The sequence below is a fragment of the Oncorhynchus nerka genome, linkage group LG3 (genome assembly GCF_034236695.1).
Source record: "Oncorhynchus nerka isolate Pitt River linkage group LG3, Oner_Uvic_2.0, whole genome shotgun sequence".
NCBI classification, from domain to species: domain Eukaryota; kingdom Metazoa; phylum Chordata; class Actinopteri; order Salmoniformes; family Salmonidae; genus Oncorhynchus; species Oncorhynchus nerka.
In genome coordinates, this window is record NC_088398.1 from 52,725,484 (window position 1) to 52,748,364 (window position 22,881).

Sequence of the window (22,881 nt, forward strand, 5' to 3'; positions counted from 1 at the left end):
ATACTGATCAGAGACAATAATCCATCTATTCTTTCTGGGTAACTCGATGTTGGTCGACTCTTTCTACAGCAAATGTGGTGGTGTGCTGTGTACAGTAGCCTAGATGGAGGGTAGGGCATGATGGGTGTTGGAAATGCACCTGTCAGTTCCATTGCAGATGTTAAAGCTTACAGAACAGAGCAGTTTGGCCAGAAGCCAACTTCATGGAGGCCATCGCACAACCAGCAGCCTGGAAACAATTTAATAACATCAATAAATCAGTTTCTGGAATCAGGCATTGTAAGATCAAAAGGTCAACCTGTATACAATCACTGGGTAAACATTGTATAAAACGGGCACACTTTTAAAACAATTGCTGCATCAGCTATTGTGCCGATATAAATGTCGAGGCTATCCAAATGACAATGATTCCCCTGGCATTGCATTTCAATGTCCCGCATATATAAATCTGGCCCATGGCGATACCACTGTATGTGAAAGGAGGCATAAATATTGAGTTATCAAAAAAGTCAGAGATAAGCCCCAATCATGGATCGCATTGGAAAGGTAGGTCATTTAACAGTCATTTTCCTTTTTGACCCGTCTCTATATTCGCACCTAATTGGGCTGCAAAAGTCCAGAAACTTTCCAAAAGTGGCCTGTTTTTTCAGAAATCCTGGTTGGATGATCCTCGGAATCAGGAGGGAATGAGCAGAGAAAGAATTATCCAATTTGGAATCCTCCAACCAGGATTTCTGAATATCATGAACTTTGTGAAAGTCTCAGGAAATTTGCAACCACCTAATGTACCTTGCATCCTCCCACCTACTTGCCTGGTCAAGCAAAGTGACCGCTGTGCTCACATTTAGTTTGACTTCCAGTTAAAGAAAATGTGGGCTACTGTGAGATCAGTCTGGTTTCACAACGCTACTGACCCACCTCCCCTATTTTTAATCCACAGATCATCTTCTATGTGGACAAAAACTTCCAGGGTCGCCACTTTGAATGCTGTAGCGATTGCCCTGAGCTGAGTTCCCACTTTAGCCGCTGCAACTCCATCCGTGTGGAGAATGGGAACTGGGTGTTGTACGAGAGGCCCAACTACCTGGGCACTCAGTACATTTTGACCAGCGGAGAGTACCCCGACTAGCAGCGCTGGATGGGCTACAATGACAGCATCAGGTGAGTCCTATCAAGAAGGCAAAGGGTTTGGCTTGAAGATTGGGGGCCATGCCGGGCAGTATTAGTTTGGGTTAATGCTGATCGAGAATACAATTATCTCCTTTATATTTCTCCCCATCTCTCTCTCTTTCTCTATACCTCTCTCTCTACCTCTCTCTCAATGTATACATACAGGTTGGCACACACAAACCTGCATGTTACAACATATGTCCTGTGCAGGCTAAAGGCAGGCTTCTGAGGAGACAGAAAAGAACACAAAAATAGTAGATAAGAAAAATGTTGCAGTCAAGCTGTAACAACTCAAAACCTAGAGCAGTGGAGGATGCTTCTTGGAGAAGGAGTCAAATGTCTTCCAACATATATTTTTCTGTGTTAAATTACTGCCACCGCTCAGGAGCCACGTCATGTGGGACCAAACGTTGCATATCTCCACCCAGCATTTTTCCCAATAGCTTTCCCAATAGCTCTTCCCATGGTCTCATCAATCATACTGTACAGCCATATGACGTGAATATTCTGTAGTGTATTCAATCAAAACCAGTGACCAGGTATTCATAATAAGCAAAGAAAATATAACAAACATACTAATATGCAGGTGTATCTTTTTCAAGCTGTAATTGAGTGTTAGACTAGTTGATTACATGAATCCTAAAGTGCAATTTCACAGCACAAATCTGTAATCAGATATGCAATGCCTTAAAACAGTTCAAAAGTTATGAGCATGGGTATGCAAATATGAAACGACACAATATATGTATAATGTGTACATGCATATCCTAAATACAAATCCTATTGGGTGTTCCCCCCCTACCACCCACCCTCCCCCAGACATCTGGCAAGTTCAGGATCCGCCTCTACGAGCGTCCCGACTTTGCAGGTCAGATGATGGAGTTCAGCGAAGACAACCCTAACCTCCCCGAGCACTGGCGTCACCCCGAGGTGCACTCTTGCAATGTGATGGATGGCGCCTGGGTGTTCTACGAGCTCCCCAACTACCGCGGCCACCAGCACCTACTGGAGAGGGGCGAGTACCGCCACTTCAACGACTGGAGGTCCAACGTGGGGTCCATTCGCCGCGTTCAGAACCTTTAGAGCTGCCTCACAACATGCATGTTTATAATCAGAACTGTTATTTGCACATGTATTAATAAAATTATAACGTTGTGCTCAAATGAGAGATGGCTCTTTCTGTTCTTTCATCTGACACCTGAATGTCCCCACCCCTAATGGTGCTTCTACACCTGCATTGCTTGCTGTTTGGGGTTTTAGGATGGGTTTCTGTACAGCACTTTGTGACATCAGCTGACGTAAGAAGGACTTTATAAATAGATTTGATTGATTGATTGATCACTGCTTTCACTACTACACCCAAGAATGATCATTTAGAAAACAGCGCATTCTTTTACATGGAGATTGACCTATCATCAGAGGAAAAGTAAGCTTGACTTGACAAATTAACTTAAAACACCTGTGATATCACAAACTATCGTCAAACTCCGGTGTTATATTTTACTGTAAACTGAGACCCCTCTATACTGGTGGTTTCTAAAACAAGGGGTATATTTCATTAATTTAAATTACTTTAACGGATAAAAAGTAGTCACTTCAATTAACTTCAGCCATGAAAAGTTTGGATGCCGCAGCTATCAAGACTTATTGCAGTCAGACTATCAAGACTTATTGCAGTCAGACTATCAAGACTTATTGCAGTCAGACTATCAAGACTTATTGCAAAGTAAACTCCTTGCAGATGATAAAGACGTATAGCAGACTATCAATACTTATTGCAGTCCAACAATACTTTTTGCAGACCATCAAGATTTAATGCAGACTAGCAATATTTGTTACAGACTGTCAAGACTTATTGCAGACTACAAAAAATGTATCGTAGACTATCAAGACGTATTGGAGACTATCAAGATGTATTGGAGACTATCAAGACGTATTGGAGACTATCAAGACATATTGGAGACTATCAAGACGTATTGGAGACAATCAAGACATATTGGAGACTATCAAGATGTATTGGAGACTATCAAGACGTATTGGAGACTATCAAGACTATCAAGACTACAGAGCCTCCCAGGTGGTGCAGTGGTTAAGGGCGCTGTACTGCAGCACCAGCTGTGCCATCAGAGTCCCTGGGTTCGCGCCCTTCGCGCCCAGGCTCTGTCGTAACCGGCCACGACCGGGAGGTCCGTGGGGCAACGCACAATTGGCCTAGCGTCGTCCGGGTTAGGGAGGGATTGGTCGGTAGGGATGTCCTAGTCTCATCGCGCACCAGCGACTCCTGTGGAGGGCCGGGCGCAGTGCGCGCTAACCAAGGTTGCCAGGTGCACAGTGTTTCCTCCGACACATTGGTGCGGCTGGCTTCCGAGTTGGATGCGCGCTGTGTTAAGAAGCAGTGCGGCTTGGTTGGGTTGTGTATCGGAGGACGCATGACTTTCAACCTTCGTCTCTCCCGAGCCCGTACGGGAGTTGTAGCATTGAGACAAGATAGTAGCTACTACAACAATTGGATACCACGAAATTGGGGAGAAAAAGGGGTTAAAAAATCAAATAAAAATAAATAAAAAGACTATCAAGACGTATTGGAGACATTCAAGACATATTGGAGACATTCAAGACGTAGTGGAGACTATCAAGACGTATTTGAGATTATCAAGATGTATTGGAGACGATCAATATGTATTGGAGACTATCAATACTTATTGGAGACTATCAAGACGTATTGGAGACTATCAAGACTAACAAGACATATTGGAGACTATCAAGACGTATTGGAGACTATCAAGACGTATTTGAGACTATCAAGACGTATTGGAGACTATCAAGCCATATTGGAGACTATCAAGACATATTGGAGTATATCAAGCCATATTGGAGACTATCAAGACGTATTTGAGACTATCAAGACGTATTGGAGACTATCAAGCCGTATTGGAGACTATCAAGACATATTGGAGTATATCAAGACATATTGGAGACTATCAAGACGTATTGGAGACTATCAGGACATATTGGAGATTATCAAGACGTATTGGAGACTATCAAGACATTTTGGAGACTATCAAGACGTATTGGAGACTATCAAGACGTATTGGAGACTATCAGGAGACTATCAAGGCATATTGGAGACTATCAAGACGTATTGGAGACTATCAAGTCGTATTGGAGACTATGAAAATCTATTGGAGACTATCAATATATTTTGCAGAATCATACTGTCAATGTTTGCCAAAGCATTTCACTCTTCTTTGTTTCCTGACGCTCTATTCTCTCATTGAGCCAGCATCTACTGTACATTGCCTCCCAGCCTGGTTGTCAAAGTGAAGCTTTCCCTCAATCATGCAATACTCCCCTCTACTGGAAATGCTCAAAAAAAACTTTCATTACAGAATTTTGTGGGGAAATAATTTTTTAATTGTTATTTTATTACCCGTTTTCTCCCCAATTTCATGGTATCCAATTGGTAGTTACAGTCTTGTCCCATTGCTGCAACTCCCGTATGGACTCGGGAGAGGCGAAGGTCGAGAGCCGTGCGTCCTCTGAAATACAACCCAGCCGAGCCGCACTGCTTCTTGACACAATGCCCACTTAACCCGGAAGCCAGCTGCACCAATGTGTCGGAGGAAACACCATACACCTGGTGACCGTGTCAGCGTGCATTGTGCCCGGGCCCGCCACAGGAGTCGCTAGAGCGCAATGGGACAAGAACATCCCTGCCAGCCAAACCCTCCCCTAACCCGGACGATGCTGGGCCAATTGTGTGCCGCCCCATAGGTCTCCCGGTCGCGGCTGGCTGTAACAGAGCCTGGACTCGAGCCTAGTGGCACAGCTAGCACTGTGGTGCAGTGCCACTCGGGAGGCCAGGGGGAAATTACTTGACTTCTGATCAATACAAATGTTTTCTGTCAGTAACATGAAATACTATAACGCTTTAAAAATTGCATTAAATCTTGTAGATAGAGATCGAGTGTAATTACTGTAGGGAGACTGTGAAGTTTTCCAAAAATGATGTGGTAAAGGTAGTAGGACTATGTATCGTCTCTGTTTGTAGGCACTAGGTGGGAGGGTTGGAGAGAGAGGGGTGTATGTGATGTGTCAGGTCAGGGGGTAGGCCTACGTGCATCCGCAGAGCGTGTAACGTGGTATGCCAGGAGTGCAGCACTGTTACCATTGAAGGTGGTCAATAAGCAGCATGCAGTTAAACCTTCTAACAAAAAGGTCAGACCACCGTGCTGATGACTCATGGGATTTGCCAACAAGGGCCCAGAGCATGCCAGTCCTGCTTTGTGCTGATGTGAGCAGGCACAGGGCTATCTGAAACAACACAGGCCTTATCAACACAAAGGCCAGCACTTTCCCCCAGCTGGGTCACTGACCTCTACTGTACCCTTGTTAACCTATACTGGCCTCTTCTAGCATGTGTAGAGGTTCAGAAAGACAGACAGGCTATACAGTGCCCCCTGCTGTTTGGTTTGGTGTGTCACACCAGGGTAATTTGGTCATAGCATAATGGCCTCCATCCAGATGGGGAATGCCAGCCAGCCAGCCATGCTTGCCCTGGTCAACAACTGGGAGGGAACACACTTGAATTGCCAATACAAGGAATGTTTCAATGTTTTGACTTTGGGCATGGATAAGAATACCTTCCAGGAAGATGTATCAAGCCAAAGCCATGCCACCAGGCCAATTACCTGGTACCTGTGGGATCTGCCACTGCATCTCATACCAATGGAGCATCTCTGTGTCCAATGGAGACATCTGACACAGAGACGTAGCAGGTTGCCACCATAAGATCACAGCTTGGGGAATTAGGCTACTCTTCAGAGCCTTGCTGTTACTCATCTTCCGCTGGGGCGCAGGGAATGACAACTGACACAGAAGGAAAAACTACCAAGCAATATAATACAGAGATGCACTATAGAGGATATATACTGTCAAAGTCATGGAGAGATAAACAAACATGTCCCTCTCCGATACGGCAGTGGTGGAAAAAGTACCCAATTTCCATACTTGAGTAAAATTTAAGACACCTTAATAGAAAATGACTCATGTAAAAGTGAAAGTCACCCATTAAAATACTACTTGAGTAAAAGTCTAAAAGTATTTGATTTGAAATATACTTAAGTATCAAAAGTAAATGTAATTAAAAATATATACTTAAGTATCAAAAGTAAACATATAAATCATTTCAAATTCCTTATGTTAGGCAAACGAGACAGCACAATTTTCTTTTTTTCTTTTCTTTTACTTACGGATAGTCGGGGGCACACTCCAACACTCAGACATAATTTACAAATGAAGCATTTAGTCAATCTGCCAGAACAGAGGCAGTAGGCATGAACGGGGATGTTAACTTGATAAGGGCGTCAATTGGACAATTTTCCTGTCCTGTTAAGCATTCAAAATGTGACGATTACTTTTGGGTGTCAGGGAAAATGTATGAAGTAAAAAGTACATTATTTTATTTACGGACTATAGTGAAGTAAAAGTAGAAGTTATCAAAAAATAAAATAGTAAATTATGTACAGATACCCCCCAAAAAAGTATTTTTACTTAAGTACTTTAGACAACTGCGATGGTCATGTTTGTGGTTTGTGAGCTGGACCACACCTACATGCTTATGGCCCCAAACCTCTTTCCTCCATCCAAGATTCAGGCCAACATCCCCCATCCTCTCTGAGCTATTTATTTATGTTGGGGTCAGTGATAGGGCCCCACAGCTGAAATGAATTACTTGAATCCTATTGGAAAGAATGTGAAAATAAACTTTCCAGACCAGAGAGTTGCCATGTATGGCTGTGATGGATGAAAGGGAAAATAAAGGAACTTAGCTCGAGAAAGAGAGGGAGAGCGAGAAAGAGAGGGAGAGCGAGAAAGAGAGAGAGAGAGAGAGAAAGAGAGAGAGAGAAAGAGAGGGAGAGCGAGAAAGAGAGAGAGAGAGAAAGAGAGAGAGAAAGAGAGAGAGAGAGAAAGAGAGAGAGAGAGAGAAAGAGAGAAAGAGAGAGAGAGAGAGAGAAAGAGAGAGAGAGAAAGAGAGGGAGAGCGAGAAAGAGAGAGAGAGAGAAAGAGAGAGAGAAAGAGAGAGAGAGAAAGAGAGAGAGAGAGAGAAAGAGAGAGAGAGAGAAAGAGAGAGAGAGAGAAAGAGAGAGAGAAAGAGAGAGAGAGAAAGAGAGAGAGAGAGAGAAAGAGAGAGAGAGAGAAAGAGAGAGAGAAAGAGAGAGAGAGAAAGAGAGAGAGAGAGAGAAAGAGAGAGAGAGAGAAAGAGAGAGAGAAAGAGAGGGAGGGCGAGAAAGAGAGAGAGAGAGAGAAAGAGAGAGAGAGAAAGAGAGAGAGAGAAAGAGAGAGAGAGAAAGAGAATCTGAAAATAAAAAATGACAAGAAAAAACCAGGAGAGAAGCAAAAGAGAAAGAGAAGTGAGAGGTGGTGAGGTGACTCCTTGACAAGGGCCGAACCATCTCTGTAGGTTGACTGAGTACGACCAACACAACAGTGTTATATATCTCCTTGGGATAAAATTGCACCAGGTTTAATACCTGACAACATTATTATATTACACTAAGAAGTTAACAATGCTGCCAATACAATACAGTTAACAGCCAGAAGCTGTGATGAAATCCTTCCCCTGGCTCCCCCAGAGGTCTGTCTAAGAGGTTGACACGCTGAGGTACCTCTTATAGCGAGGGTTTTGCACACCAAACCCGATGCCAAGCCTAACCCGACATCGGCTATTCTCATGATCAGTTCTCTCTGCAATACTCTTAAAAGACTGTTCAATAAATGATGACCATCTAGGCACGTAACACAAGGGGATCAAATTAAAGCCATATTTGACTCAGCTCAAACGGATTTAAGACGATGAGGTCCAGTGTTACTAGAATGTCTCTGATCCAAAATGATGCTTTGATAAAAAATGATCTTGGCTATAAATAGCCATACATAATGTATATACATACTGCAATATTTAGTGTGGGGTGATAGTTTTTGAAGTGTCAATGTTTTATGACATGATGTTTTTTTATGGCAGTGTCCCTTTTTCAGCTGAGCTTTTTGCAGTTCATTGGAAAATCCAAACATCTAAACCACATCCACATTTCAGCAATCAGGTCCGGAGATTTAATTAAAACAAACATTGTTGCTCATGAAAGCTTTTCATTAGTGTCATGTCACTCACAAACCCTTCTTTGGACGGGTGCAGAAAGAGACGAAACAGAAGTAACCTTTTCCTCACACGTTGTTTAACAAAGATGTAATAATGGGAGCCATGAAAGTGCTTTTGTAAACAGCATAAATAAATCAAATAAATAAATGTTTTAATTTGTCGGACTAATGTCTTGAAACATTCACAATTTACGAACTCAATTACAAGATCCATTTTAAAACCGGCATCTATCATCCCGAGAGACTGACAAAAGCATTATGGGGAATGACTTTGGAACGATTAGGGATGGGAAGATAGATATATAGTTGCGTCATTTGTCTGCTATGGCTTGTGATCAAAATATTCTCCCTAAAAAGCAAACAAGGGTCACACAGCCCTAATTAATATTCAGCTTTCTGCTGATAGTGTTCTTAAAGTAATCCTCAGTCCATTAGGGTGAACAGAGGTGCATCGGTCTTAATGATTTTCTCTCAGCAAGTGCTCATGAATTGATCATCTGACAGTGCCACTCTCCCTCCATCTCTCGCTCTCAGTCTTTCTGTTAGTAAGAGAGGAGCGGCCACGCTGACTTACTGTATTTCTGGACATGCAAGCAGACAACTGCCATCTAAACTAGTTGTATCTAGTGTAAGAACCATAGAGTGAGGATGCATCAATCATTCTAGAATTGATTCAGTGTTTTGGAGGCCATGTGGTTGAGGTCACGTTAGGTCAGTGTGCTGTGGATTGTCTGCCCATCATACTCCCAGCTGGCAGTGACAACAACCTCCCTGCCCGCCACACAAAGGCATGCTGGGATATTAATTAGGGCCCCTGGGCCAAGCAGGGAGGACGTCCCACTGGTCCTATACTGAACCTGTCAGTAAGTCAATACGCATCTCTCTCTCTCGGACCTGTTGGACACAAGCACCACTCTCTGACAGTGCAGATGGAGAGTGGGATGATTAGGAGTCACGGTTTACGATTATAAGCATGTGGCTAGTAACAAAAGGGGATTTGTCCACAACACTAGAATAATCTAGTCCACATCAGTGATAGATAGTATTGGATACACATTGCACGTTGTCGGTTGTCATGTGTGCAGTAGAGCCAAAGATTTGTAGAAATAAACCAAGATAGAACACAGCCTGTCGTTTCTAATGGGGAAAAATATTCAAGGTCCAATTGGCACGTTCTAGCATTATCTGCATATTTCCGTTAGAGAAGTGCGCACGTGCAATAACTAAATTCTAAATAATGCATTTAAAAAAATACTTTTGCAAAGGGTTAGGTTACAAACCTTAGTCCACTCTGTTCATAACAGATTTTAGTTTTGGGAAAAGAAAACTCTATTGAGATCAAATGTTTCATCAATGAGAAAGTTTGCAGAATGTCGGCCAAAATTCACCTCGTTCCGTCTTCTCCCACTACCTGCCAGTTGGCTTCCTCTGGAAATGCCAAGTGGATGCTTCACATTTAAACATCCAGTGAAACATCTGTCTCATTGTTCGATCTGTGGTAGAGCTCTTTAAGGTCAAGCTTTGTCTAATGGTACACTATTTACAATGTTATTTTGTCACCAATAGGTGGCAGCATTGCTCATTACAATCCTTGACTGTTGGTTGACTTTGAACATGAACACATTATGACGTCTGTCCAAACTGGGCACCTTCAAAGCATCATTTTTGCATAGTAGTCTTACCATTTTATATACAGTTGTGACATTGCTCAGTGTTCAAGTCAGCAGAGTTAAGATGTATCCCTGTCAATACTGTATGTGTCATATCTGTACTGTATCAGGTTGGTGTCCTGTAGCTCCATTTTACAGTAGAGTTGCTGATTTATAATGTCCTTATCAAGCCATACAACACAACCAAACTGAAACAAGGGTGAGGTCTAGCCTATAATTACGCAGAAACAGCAATATGACTGTCTGACTTTGTCCTTGATCAAGGCAGTCAATAGACAACTCAAATTACTGTCATCTTCCTCTAGCTATCGATCCTACACATGCTTTCCATCCTCTCTCTATATCTCTCAGTCACGCGCACGCACACACACACACACACACACACACACACACACACACACACACACACACACACACACACACACACACACACTAACCTTTGTGCAAAGGATTTACCAGAGGCAGATGTGACGTCAACAAACCTGAATAAAAGGATTGCCATGGAAACCCATCTCCCTCCTCCTTTTCCCCATCCTGCTGGATCTTCAGGCATGAATGCAGTACTCCTATGACATCAGACTATTTTCAACACATACATCACATCAAGAAATTGATCACATTTTCTTACATGCATGATGTAGGCCTAGTACATGCTTACAAACATCAATTATTAAGGTTTCTCTCCCTTACCACTTACCAGTAATAATTTATTCACATGTTCGTATGGCGTGTAGGTCTATTTGACACAGTCCTACTTATGCTTAAGGCTATTTGTTAGTTTGCTTTATACATGACTGACTTGCAGCAAAACATTGTGTTTAGATTTGTTGTTACAGGCCCTACACAGACTGTAGGGAATGGTGTATTGATTAGCGAGTACTAGACCTAGCCTACACGTCACATTTATAATGTCAGAAAAAAACTTGATTTGTATGTTGAATGGACATTCGACTTTTAAAAGGCCCTCTAAAAAATTAATTGTACAATGTTGCAACATGGTGACCTCTCACAAAAATGCTTACCCCTAAAATTCAGTACAACATATTATCATGCCAAAATAAATCTGAAATATTGCTCTTTATTTTATAAATGTACGACCAATTTCAGAACAACATTTTGCAACATTCACTGTGACTGCATCACCTTGGGTATGGAGCGATTTTAGTGGCAATAATTCTTCATTTGTATTAGGTTATTGAATTTGAATGTAATACTTTTGAATTTGTAATGCACAAATTGAATCATTGAATTCATAAATTGAACTTGTATTTCATGATTTAAAACTGAATTGTATGAATATTGCATTCAGTTAAAAAAAATCAATATCAAGTTAATAGTTGTATACAGTGCCTTCAGAAAGTATTCATACCCCTTAAGTTATTCCACATTTTGTTGTGATACAGCCTAAATTCAAAATGTATTAAATATTTACTTTTTCTCAACCATCTACACACAAAGCACCCCATAATGAAACATTTTAATCATGGTTTTAGACATTTTAAATTGACTGAAAATGAAATACAGAAATATCTCATTTACATCCTGTAGGTATTCACACCCCTAAGTCAATACATGTTAAAATCAACTTTCGAAGCGATTACAGCTGTGAGTCTTTCTAGGTAAGTCTGATGGTTGTTGAGCATTTGTAGACAGCCATTTTCAAGTCTTGCCATAGATTTTCAAGCCAATGTAAGTCAAAACTGTAACCAGGCCACTCAGGAACATTCACTGCCTTCTTGGTAAGCAACTCCAGTGTATATTTGGCCTTGTCTTTTAGGTTATTGTCCTGCTGAAAGGTGAATTCATCTACCAGTATCTAGTGGAAAGCAGACTGAACCAGGGTTTCCTCTAGAAACTTTCTTGAGCTTATAGCTCCATTCCATTTCTTTTTTATCCTGAAAAACTCCCCAGTCCTTAATTACAAGCATGCCCATAGCATGATGATGATCAATTTCTTGATGTGATGTATGCAGCCACCACTACGCTTAAAAATATAGAGTAGTACTCAGTAATGTGTTGTATTGGATTTGCCCCAAACATATTACTTTGTATTCAAAACAAAAAGTTTGCTTTGACAGTTTTCTCCTATCATACTCATTAAACTCTGTAACTGTTTTAAATACACCATTGGCCTCATGGTGAAATCCCTGAGCGCTTCCCTTCCTCTCCAGCAACTGAGTTAGGAATAACTTCTGTATCTTTGTAGTGACTGGATGTATTGATACACCATCCAAAGTGTAATTAATAACTTCACCACGCTCAAAGGGATATTCATTTTTATTTTATTTTTAAAACATAATTCCACTTATGAGGTATTGTGTGAAGGCCTCAAAATCTCAATTTAATAGATTTTTAAAATTCAACCTGTAACACATCAAAATGTGGGGAAAGTCAAGGGGTGTGAAAACTTTCTGAATGCACTGTATTCGATTTGATTAGATATTGCATACATTTTCTGTGTATTACGTTTAGAAACTGTAATTTCAAGTTGATCTAAGTTTCATATTCAATTTCCTCAGATTCATTTTTCCAATTCAGCTCTCTAAATTCAGATTAAAAGCCAGAGACAACATCCTGGTATTTTGCCAGCCAGGAAAGATAGAGGAGAACAGATATAACCAAATGCTCTCTCTGTAGTAAACGTCACTTCTGGCAGGTTATGAAGACAATGTGGCATGTTGAATTTATTCTTCCTATGAATTTGTCTCTAGAGCTGGGACCATTTTAACTAAACTCAGCAAAAAAAGGACCCTGTCCTTCAAAGATATTTTGTAAAATTACAAAAGAACTTCACATATCTTCATTATAAAGGGTTTAACACTGTTTCCCATGCTTGTTCGATGAACCATAAACAATTAGTGAACATGCACCTGTGGAACGGTCGTTAAGACACTAACAGCTTACAGATGGTAGGCAATTAAGGTCACAGTTCTGAAAACTTAGGACACTAAAGAGGCCTTTCTACTGACTCTGAAAAACACCAAAAGAAAGATGCTCAGGGTCCCTGCTTATCTGCGTGAATGTGCCTTAGGCATGCTGCAAGGAGGCATGAGGACTGCAGATGTGGCCAGGGAAATAAATTGCGATGTCTGTACTGTGAGACACCTAAGACAGCACTACAGGAAGACAGGACGGACAGCTGATCGTCCTCGCAGTGGCAGACAACGTGTAACAACACCTGCAGAGGATCGGTACATCTGAACATCACACCTGCGGGACAGGTACAGGATGGCAACAACAATTTGTGCATTACAAATTCAAAAATATTAAATTCAACATCCTAATACAAATTCAAAATTATGGTATTCAAGTACAGTTTCTGTTGGCACTGAAATATCTCCATACCTGGGACTCACTTTGCGGGAAAATGATCGAGACTAACTCTACACAGATAGTCAACCAGACACAGCAGGACATTTCAAACAGTCAACGAAGGGGTTGAATTTCTTCAAATGTTGTGCGTTTGTTACCTGAAGGATGAATGCCACGTTCTAGACAACTGGGAACTCGCAAAGAAATAATCTCAGAATGTGAAAAGTTGTTTTGAACGGTTATCCGGACGTGCTACCTGTCCCAGACCTGCTGTTTCAAACTCTCTGGAGACAGCAGCAGCGGTAGAGATACTCTTAAATCGGCTATGAAAAGCCAACTGACTTTTACTCCTGAGGTGCTGACCTGTTGCACCCTCGACAACCACTGTGATTATTATTATTTGACCCTGCTGGTCATCTATGAACATTTGAACATCTTGGCCATGTTCTGTTATAATCTCCACCTGGCACAGCCAGAAGAGGACTGGCCACCCCTCATAGCCTGGTTCCTCTCTAGGTTTCTTCCTAGGTTCTGGCCTTTCTAGGTAGTTTTTCCTAGCCACCATGCTTCTACACCTGCATTGCTTGCTGTTTGGGGTTTTAGGCTGGGTTTCTGTACAGCACTTTGAGTTATCAGCTGATGTACGAAGGGCTTTATAAATACATTTGATTTGATTTGATTTATCCAACTCGGAATTCCAAGATGGGAACTCCGGCCTCTTTCTAGAGTACCGACTTGGGACAGGTACATGATGACAACAACAACTGCCCGAATTACACCAGGAACACACTATCCAGCCATCAGTGCTGAGACTGTCCGCAATAGGCTGAGAGAGGCTGGACTGAGGGCTTGTAGGCGAGTTGTAAGGCAAGTCCTCACCAGACATCACCGGCAACAATGTCGCCTATGGGCACAAACCCATTGTTGCTGGACCAGACAGGACTGGCAAAAAGTGGTCTTCACTGACGAGTCGTGGTTTTGTCTCACCAGGGGTGATGGTCGGATTTGCGTTTATCGTCGAAGGAGTGAGCGTTACACCGACGCCTGTACTCTGGAGTGGGATCCATTTGGAGGTGGAGGGTCCGTCATGGTCTGGGGCGGTGTGTCACAGCATCATCGGACTGAGATTGTGTCATTGCAGGCAATCTCAACGCTGTGTGTTACAGGGAAGACATCCTCCTCCCTCATGTGGTACCCTTCCTGCAGGCTCATCTTGACATGACCCTCCAGCATGACAATAAGAAAATATTTACTAAATAAACTAAAGTAGAATAAAAGTAACAATAAAATAACAACAAGGCTATATATACACAGGGGGTGACTATGCATAGTCAATGTAAATAGTCCGGGTATCCATTTGCTTAATTGTTCAGCAGTCTTATGACTTGGGAGTGGGAGCTGTTAAGGAGCCTTTTGGACCTAGACTTGGTTCTCCGGTACCTCTTGCCTTGTGGTAGCAAACAAAAAAGTATATGATTTGGGTGGCTGGAGTCTTTGACAATGTTTTGTGCATTCCTCTGACACCGCCTAGCGTGGCGGTCCTAGATGGCAGGAAGCTCTCGACCCGCTCCACTACAGCCCCCTTGATGTGAATGGAGGCGTGTTCGGCCCTCCTTTTCCTGTAGTTCACAATCAGCTTCTTTGCATTGCTCACATTGAGGGAGAGGTTGTTGTCCTGGCACCACTCTGCCAGGTCTCGGATCTCCAACCTATAAGAGGTGTCACAAAACGCAATTTGGCCCCATAAGAATTTAGTTAAATAGTACTGTCATAGCCCTTCTGAGGACTTTCCACTCCCTATTTAATCTTGCGACAGACTGGGTTAAAACCAGGTCTCCTGCATGTCACCAGACTCTGTTAGCCCACATAGCTTCCTGAACTCATACCTATAGGCTTTAGCTTTCAAGTCCCCCCACCGCACCATTCCTTGACCTCATACTCAGAAATAACAGCACCAATATAACTAACTGGGCTTGAAATTAGGCCTATGGCAGAACAGCAACACTTTTTGTGGCAAACCGAAGCAGACAGATTTGTGCGCCCCATTTAATGAGAGCGCAACAGAGGTGGTTTGGTTATCCATGCATGTGATGAGCAACCTTGCCTGAGACCTGATAAACGTGTTAGTTTGACTGATGGGGTTCTAACCCAGGTATCCTGTGCGCCAAACTTTTCAGGTCTCAGACAAGTTAATCATGTTCCAGAGAGTCTAAGCTTTCAGGAATGGGGTCATAACAGCTTATAGCCAAAACGGTCCAAACGCTAGAGCCAAATTCATAGCAAGAAACTAAATTCAACATGCCACATTGGCTTCAGAAACCACCAGAATGCTTCTGTTGATCTGTGCTACCTTTTCTGGCTGGCAAAGTACCAGGATTTTGTCTCTGGTTTTGAATATGAATTTAAATGACTGAATTTGAAAACTGAATCTGAATGCATCCGAGAAGTTGAATATATGAAACTATTCAACTTTAAATTATAGTTTGTTAATATCTACCATATTGAAACTGAATATGTAAATATCGATTTTGAATATTCAATTAGAAAGAACATTCATTTGAAAACTGAATGCAATATTAATTCAATTTCAAATCATGAAATACGCATTCAATGATACAATTTGTGCATTACAAATTCAAAAATATTAAATTCAACATCCTAATACAAATTCTAAATGATGAAATTCAAGTACAGTTTCTGTTGGCACTGAAATATCTCCATACCTGGGACTCACTTTGCGGGAAAATGATTGAGACTAACTCTACACAGATAGTCAACCAGACACAGCAGGACATTTCAAACAGTCAACGAAGGGGTTGAATTTCTTCAAATGTTGTGCGTTTGTTACCTGAAGGATGAATGCCACGTTCTTGACAACTGGGAACTCGCAAAAAAATAAGCTCCGAATGTGAAAATTTGTTTTCACCGGTCTTCCAACTCGGAATTCCAAGATGGGAACTCTGGCCTCTTTCTAGAGTACTGTCTTGCCGACCTGAAGATCACAGCCATCATGATTTGACCTAGTTCTTTTCAGCACCATGAAATGAGCCACCTGCGATTCCCAACATGGCAGCATCTTGTCATTGTTGCTGGCTCTCTGAATGTTCAGAATCATAACAACTCACGCCTTCCGGCCACATCAATGCATGAGCATCATTTCCATGAAGTTGTCAGACAACCCATCTATAGAGAACAATAGTAATGGCGTCTTTTTGTAGGCACCATAGTGTCACGTCCTGATCTGTTTCACATGTCCTTGTGCTTGTCTCCACCTCCCTCCAGGTATCGCCCATCTTCCCCATTATCCCCTGGGTACTTATACCTGTGTTTTCTGTTTGTCTGTTTGTCTGTTGCCAGTTCGTCTTGTTTGTGCAAGTCAACCAGTGGTTTGTATCTGCTCCTGCTTTTTCCCACTCTCTCTTTTCTGCCCTACTGGTTTTGACCCTGACCCTGAGCCCGCGTGCCTGACCTCTCTGCCTGACCACTCTGCCTGACCACTCTGCCTGACCACTCTGCCTGACCTCTCTGCCTGACCTCTCTGCCTGACCTCTCTGCCCAACCTGAGCCTGTCTGCTGTCCTGTACCTTGGCCCCACTGCTCTGGTTTATCGACCCCTGCCTGCCTTAACCTGTCGCTTGCCTGCCCCTGTTGCTGCAATAAACATTGTTACTTCAACACAGTCTACATTTGGGTTTTACCTGAAACGTGATACATAGAGATAGATAGAAGACTCATCAGTAAATAATGTGCCTTTAAGCATCTGTGACAGCATGGGCAGCGCCATTGAGGCTACAACCCATAGGAATCCACACCCAGTTGTCTACATTGACTACTTTAAAATGGTGGAAGGCCTCAATGACAATGTCCATGGTAAAACACAGGCTAATGAGATCTTTACTTTATTCAATTTTAAAACATACAATCTACCTTCAGTGAAGACGCTCAAACATTTACAGTCAGTCATCTGGCAGACACTCCCATCCAGAGCGACCCACAGGAGAAACCAGGGTTAAGGCTTACGAGATCTTATATGTTTTGCTCTATTATTTAATCTTCATCAGCTAACATCACTTTTGGTTCATTTTTAAGGATTTATGTCATCAAAAAAAGCACATAAAGTATTCATAATTCAAAAGGTCATTCATTCTAGTCATATCTTATCCAGAGCAACTTACAGTAGAGAGTGCGCATATTTTCATATTTGTTTGTACTGGTCCCCCGTGGGAATCGAACCCACAACACTGGCATTGTGAGGTCCATGCTCTACCAACTCAACTAATTTCCGTTTTTTAGGACTACAAGCTGGCGAGCTCTATGGGATAAACACCGAAAATAAGGTCTGAGGTAGGTTAACACATGCTTAGGAGATCTTATATGTTTTGTTCTGTTGGTAGAGCATGGACCTCACAATGCCAGTGTTGTGGGTTCGATTCCCACGGGGGACCAGTACAAACAAATATGAAATGATTACATGTAAATATCCTGTCCATAGGGGTTTCAAAACATCAAGAAGAACAGAAGACCAGTTCTCTTCATACAGTACATGCTTGGCAGTGACTCCAACATCTGCAAGTTTAGTATCAAATGAATTTACTCCCATTCAACACATAGCCTAGTCTACATGAAGAAGATAACCTTTGCTCAACTTTCCTTTGACATTACTGTGATGTGCTGTATCAGAGCCAAGGTGTCCCAGATTTTAGGGTAGATTAATATTGTTGTTTTTCAAACCACCTGAACTGAGCCATAAAAACTACATCAATAAGATAACAGGGCTTGTCCAGCTCCAGTCATTAAAAGGCTTGATATCATCTTTATATGAGCCTAGTAAATTCATCTGAGATCCTCCTACCATAATCAACCGATGACTGGCAATCTTGCTTTTCACTTTCATTTTGTATTTTTCTTTAATTCAATTGAGATGATGAAATGCATCAGCATTACACGTCTTGAATTATCTAAATTTAACCTTTATTTATACTGGTTAGACATATGTTGTTGTAGTGATTGTAGTAACATTGATTGTACAGTAAATGCCTCAGAGCCTGTTTAAGTAACACCACAGATGGCTTTCATTGTATCCTACCTCGTCCTCGCTTTCCCGCTTGATTATACATTGCCTGCCAATCTAAACATTGGTTTAAATGGGATGAGGAGCAGAGCAGCCCAGGCTGTAGGGCTGCAGAGTGTCTGCCTGTGCAGTGATGCTGCCTGCTGTCGCTGGGCTGGCTCAGAGTGTTTATAGTGTGAGGGGGGGACTCCTAGGAGGCTGCTATTTTTAGCTCTGCTTTCATCATACCTCTCTGCTCTGGCAGCGTGGAAGGAAGGGATGGTGGGAGGGAGCCCCGGGCTGCATTCTAATGAATATGACAGCTGAATCTGGATGGCAGCTATAAAACAACTATTTCTGTAAGGTCGCGTGTGTGTTGTGTGTGTGTGTGTGTGTGTGTGTGTGTGTGTGTGTGTGTGTGTGTGTGTGTGTGTGTGTGTGTGTGTGTGTGTGTGTGTGTGTGTGTGTGTGTGTGTGTGTGTGTGTGTGTCAGCTGTGAAACAACTCCATCTGCAAAGGGGGGCCCCTTCTCTCTCTATAGCAACGTTGATGATGGTTGTAAATCCATGGAATGAGCTAGCTGAGGAGGGGATGGGATGGGAATTAAGAACCACTCTTTGGTCCCTTTCATTTTCTTTCCCTTGTTATTTTGTTGCATGTTGTTTCCTCACTGTTTATTTATGCTGCGTTGAGAGTGAAAGTGCATCACACAATCAGGATGATGTAATGGTGTTCGAATTGTATCTGTTGAACAACTACTACAGTAGAACAAGCTATGTTATTGTGTGTCTTGTAGAGCGACACATTGGAACCCCAAGCAGTGTTAGGGTTTATTGTGAAGGATGGCAGACAGCTTCATGTAGTGCAGTCTTGTGTAATGCATTCAGTGACACTCTGGCTGCCCAGCCAGTGTTTCTCCTCAGGTTGCCACAACAGACGGTAAAGTGCTCTTTCTGCTCTTTATGATTTTTAAAATGACGTAATAACCCCTTCATATATCATTTTTAAACAATACACTTCATAACATAATCACAAGACAAGAGTAGGCTAATCTTCCCTTTCTGAGGTTGTGACCAGATGGGTAGGATACAAAGCAGGATAAATTAGTTAGCCAGCTAACATGCCTAAATATTATGAAATAACTTTTTATTTTTTGAAAGATACTTTTGAGATGGGCATGGTCTACTCAACAACCAAAAATACATATCTAAGTTTAGCTTTCTTAATTAACCTGAAAATCAATAGTTATTTCTGGTTGTTTGTCAAAGTTAGCTGGTTAACTTATTGATATTGCTTTGTATGTAGTATATCCCTCAGCTCTGGTATATAGATGTATGCTGGTTAAGGCCCTTGACTGTAATTAGAAACATTAAACACACACACACCTCAACCCCTTATGGAGGGCCATTGGAGCATGAGAGAATACTCATGAAATAAGAATCTAACCAATACCTCCCTGGCCTTGCCAGTCAGTCCATCCTCTGTGTGTGTATTTTTGGATGTATTTAAAGTGAAGCTATAACATGTCCTGAAGGAATCACCATGGAGATAAATGGCAAAACAAGCAGATAATGGAAACAAAGTTCCCTCAGTCGAGGCCTATTGTTAGACCTCTGGTCTGAGGGAAGAGAACAGATATCTATTTGATCATTAAGAGTGGTGTGTTTTGAACCTCTGCTCCTGTCACTATTGCCCTCTGTTCTGTTTGTCCAGGTCTTTTAACTGGATGCTTTTGTTCTATCTGAAGTCTTCATTTAAACTGGAAGGATTTATAACAAGAAGCGTTACCAAGCAGAACTATTCTCAGTAACCTAAATTGAGTTTACAGACAAGTCCGACCTCCCGAAATGCCTCAGGATTCAGCAGCACGTATTTGTCTGTGGCTCGTGGCAGGTTGCATCACAGGGTAGAAAGCAGGGACAGTTATAATATAGCTGACACTCTCTGTGAAAACAATGTCCTCATGAGGACTAGGCTAGATGGGCTAGAAAGTCCCTGCAGTGAAAGCTAAATAGACACATTACACCTTCAAAACACCTTGTCTGCATCCCCGATGGCACCCTATTGCCTATATAGTGCACTACCTTTAACCAGGACCCATAGCGCACTATATATGGAATACGCTGCCGTTTGGGAGGCACACACTGAGATTTTCCATCATGTGATGAGAGTGCCGAGGTCGCTGGGCAATCTTGCCAAGGCTCTTGACTGAAGAATATCCTGCTGGATGTTATGTGGCTGTTTGAGTGAAACCACAGGCAGGTTAAAAGAAAGTTGATATATTTTAGTCGTCATTTTTCTCACCTTCTCTCCCCCACCACCAACCTCATCACTCTTTCAACACCTTGTTTTTCATTGTCTCATTATATCCCAAAATAACTAGATTATTTGTCACAAACGGCAGACAAGCATCGGTCATCATGTCACCAGAATAAGTTAGATGTATTTATTGGAAAGGAGCATCTAGCTCATGACCGTGCACTTTCACCACCCTGTGAAGTTCATCATAACATACTGTATTTAATTTGTAGCATAACAAACTGCATGCTTTCCTGAGTCATTCCCAAGTCATAGTGGGAGGACCTCACAGCACATCATCGCATGACTCCAAGTTTGCTTTGATATGATGGTTATTAAATCAATATTTGCACATGAAGGCGTTTCCACTGTAATTGGTCATATATATTCATTTTGCAGACACGAAAAGATCCCACGTTGTCTAGCGTACTTAGTTTTGTCGAAATTTGGAATGTTTACAGAAAACGTTGCTGTTTCCATCAGGCCTGTCATGAAATGTTTTATCGGACTTGCACTTTACTTGCATAAAAAAGGTTGGATGGAAACCTGGTTAGTGATTTCAAAGGATAGTGTTGTTTTAGTCTTTGTAAATGTGACTTGGATTCACTCAGCCAATAACACCGTCAGGCGATCATTTAAAGTCCAATTGTTCTCCTTTATTGGTATACATATAGCTGTGATGAGAAGACAGAGAAAAGAAGAGCCTGGTTAAGGTCATCATCCATCATCCTCCTAAATACAGCTGCGCTCGTCTTGTTTGAATGTGTGTGAATTTGATTTACAACATGGAATAACAGAGGAGGTTAGGGCAGATGAGTCAGTTTCACCAAAGAGAAGGAGCCCACAAATAAAATAAGATTTTTTAAAAAGTGGGATTTCGCAGTATAATGCCAGTGCCTGGCTTCTCTGGAATCAATAGTCCCTGCCTCTATGGTCGAAAAGAAGCATAAAGCCTAAATTAAAGTGTACAGTACAGCTGGTTAAATTGCTCAGCCACATAATATGGCTTGTTATCTATCTAAACAATGTTAATCAGCCTTACTAGCCAAAACAGCTTCTCTCATATACATTCATTAAACTGTACATTGGTGGCTAGAGTAGAAACGCTATGTGAAACAACCTGCACTCCACACACACACACACACACACACACACACACACACACACACACACACACACACACACACACACACACACACACACACACACACACACACACACACACACACACACACACACACACACAATAGACACAGAGGACGATTGATGGTGTGTTCTAAAGAGATTGGAGACAGGGGTAATCGTGTGGGACACTACAGAGCGTCTCTCTCTTAAGTAGTTGCAGTTACTCTGACATCGCTGACAAGGTGAGGGTCGCCAGAGCGGGTGGGGCTGAGCGCAGGCAGATATGGCTCCCGTGTAGTGATGTTTATCTGACAGGAGATAATATTTGCGTCCCAAATGGCTCCCTATATAGGGCACTACTTCTGATGAGCCCTATGAGCCCTGGTCAAAAGTAGTACACTACATACACTAGGTAATGGGTTGCCATTTGGGACAAAGATAATGACAGAAGTTGGCTCCCCAGGTACAGCAGGCAACGAGGCTGGTACAGAAGAGGATAATTTTAGGACAGTGTTAGCAGCATTATTGTTATAATGGCCTGGAGTGGCTGGGGAGAACACCGTGGGTGAAAAACACATAGGAAAGGAGGGAGAGATAAAGTATTTCTGAACAGGGTAGGGAGGTGTGTGTGTGTTTGTCTTTACTTCTGTGTATGTGTATGTATTTTTTCTTTATTTCTGTGAGCTTGTGTGTGTGTGTGTGTGTGTGTGTGTGTGTGTGTGTGTGTGTGTGTGTGTGTGTGTGTGTGTGTGTGTGCGTGTGCGTGCGCGGGAGGCTGCTTTTAGTGACAAAAGTGAAAAAGTGAAATGAGGAATGTAGTAACTGAGTTACAGTTCATATAAGGAAATCAGTCAATTGAAATAAATCAATTAGGCCCTAATCTATGGATTTCACATGACTGGGAATACAGATGGTATCTATTGGTCACAGATACCATAAAAAATGGTAGGAGCGTGGATTAAAAAAAACAGTTTGTATCTGGTGTGACCACCATTTGCCTCAAACATTCCTCCTTTGCATAGAGTTGATCAGGCTGCTTATTGCGGCCTGTGGAATGTTGTCCCAATCCTCTTCAATGGCTGTGCAAAGTTGCTGGAT

The 22,881-nt window shown here is 42.1% G+C and overlaps 1 pseudogene; it reads left to right on the plus strand.

Moving 5' to 3' along the window:
- The first annotated feature begins 472 nt into the window (after positions 1-472).
- LOC115115712 (gamma-crystallin M2-like) lies at positions 473-2,292 on the plus strand (annotated as a pseudogene).
- The last annotated feature ends 20,589 nt before the right edge of the window (positions 2,293-22,881 follow it).